At 29.0% G+C, this 2,141-nt stretch overlaps 1 long non-coding RNA gene across 1 annotated transcript; it reads left to right on the top strand.

Moving 5' to 3' along the window:
- Window positions 1-261: 261 nt before the first annotated feature.
- Window positions 262-1,213, top strand: LOC107433423 (uncharacterized). The gene is made up of 2 exons (XR_009638533.1): window positions 262-403; window positions 866-1,213. It is a non-coding gene; the product is annotated as an uncharacterized LOC107433423 (long non-coding RNA).
- The last annotated feature ends 928 nt before the right edge of the window (window positions 1,214-2,141 follow it).

The following is a 2,141-nucleotide window of genomic DNA, read 5'->3' as shown; positions in this document are numbered from 1 at the left end:
GAATGTTAATTTGATTAGAAATGCTATTTGTTATGCTTTACTGCATATTTGGGCTTGTTATGTCAGATCATTTGTTTAAAACCCGATAAAAAATGTGATAAAGATATATTTGGGAGACCACGAAAATGCTGGATGCTCCAGTGTTTGGAGGTGTGCTTGCTGCAGAAGGTGGGACACTCACTTTCATGGTTTGATGCTCCTGATCCTTTCAAAATTAAAGGATTTTATTCAATTTATGCTGTCTCGGTGGTACTCAACCTATGGTAAAAAAAAACTGCAATATGTATGCAGGTTGGTGGCTTTGAGAAGCTTATTTGGCTGCAAACCACTATTACCTTCTATGGGCAAGAGCACAGTATATTATGGTGTAGCAGGAAATGGTTCGGTTCTCAACCATGGAAAGGTAACTTTAAAATATTTTATGCAAGTTTTGACCTATTCAATGCAATTCTTTTGGCACTGGTCAAGTATGTTTTTTTCAACTTTGTCATGAATTTCAATTTAGTCCTTCAACCTCTATTTTTGAGCATTATCCCCACCTCATACTGATCATAATATTTTATTGACTATTCTATTACTAATTTCCATAATTGATATAGAAAAATATCCACATGACATGTAGAAAAAAAAAAAAAAAATCAAAGACAGAAAAAACTAAAAAGTGACTACTTTAAACTCTTTCTAGCTTGCCCTTCCATTATTAGGAAGTAGCACCTATCTAGTGGGTCACCAAGTAGATGGAGTGAAAAAAATCTAATAGGTGTTATGCTCAGAAAAACTTTGCCTATGAGGAATTATATAATACCCGGATTTGGTGGTATTGACAATGAGAGTTATTGATTATATTATATTCTACATTTTGCAGGCTAAAGATCTGAACCTTGTTGCTAGTGCGGCCAAAGATGGTGGTCTAAATGTCCTGTGACATTCCAAACACAAACGATGCAAATTCCTTTACCTAGACTCAAAATTCTGAGACTACTATTTTCATAATCAGTAAATTTTGGATAAATATGTAATTCAGTTTCTTACAGAACAGTGTAATGTAGTTATTCTAGGAGAAATTGATTGTATATGGTGTAAACTAAATCCATATGCAATTAGTTGCTTGTTGACATTTTTCATTTTTATTTTATTGTAGTAGATTTAAAAATTTTAATAATATGCATGTTCTTTTTTACTATTAATAGTATGAACTATCTTTTTTGATTAATTATTTTTATACAATATGAATATTTTTATAATATTTGTGTTAGTAAAAAGGACTAAAAAATATTACAGGCAAATAAAATTAAAAAAAATTATTTGCAAAATTTTAAAAAAAATTTTGAAAATTTTTTGCCAACCAAATTATTTTTGTTGCTAAAAGATGTATTGTTGACAAATTCTACATTTGATGGCAAATTATTTATTGTCGACAAAATTATTTTGTCGCTAATTAAATTTTCACTAATATGAAAAATAGTTTTTCTGATGCCACATTTTGTCGCCAAAATCTTTTATTGAAAATTTTGAATTTGTTGGAAGTAGTCTTTAGTGAGAAAATTAAATTTTTGTTGGCAAAAGGTTTTTCTGGGCAAAATCGAATTTTTTACTTTTGCCGACAATTTTATTTTGTCGGTAAAAGGTAAATTTCTTGTAGTGTGTGGGATCAAGCGACGCACAATGGTCAAAAAGCATCGCCTGTTTCATTTTTTTTATATATTTTTTATAATCTTTAAATAGTTTGTTAATTGTTCATCTACAAATATATTCATATAGCAATCCAATGAACATAAATTCCATTGATCTAAAAATAGAAAATAGTTTTGTCAATACTCTTTTCAGTTATTCACATATATGTGTATAGACAAGACACAAAATATCTCAAGACCTAATTTGAGATAGTGTACTGAATATAGAATTCTAATTCAGCAAGCATTTATTGACCAATTTATCTACATAAGTATGTTAAATGAGCTTAACTTTTATGTGTTTGTGGACAATGATAGTTTACTTGTTTTTAAAAATTGAAAGTCTATTAAATTGCTTTTTAAAAAAAAAAATTAAAAAAAATTTGAAGGACAGGCGACGCAATTCCAATAAAACGCATCGCCTATTCCATTTTTTTTTTAATCTTTAATTAGTTTTGTTGATTGCTC

Source organism: Ziziphus jujuba, chromosome 4 (assembly GCF_031755915.1).
Source record: "Ziziphus jujuba cultivar Dongzao chromosome 4, ASM3175591v1".
In the NCBI taxonomy this organism is placed as follows: Eukaryota; Viridiplantae; Streptophyta; class Magnoliopsida; order Rosales; family Rhamnaceae; genus Ziziphus; species Ziziphus jujuba.
This window is presented reverse-complemented; position numbering and strand designations above follow the sequence as displayed.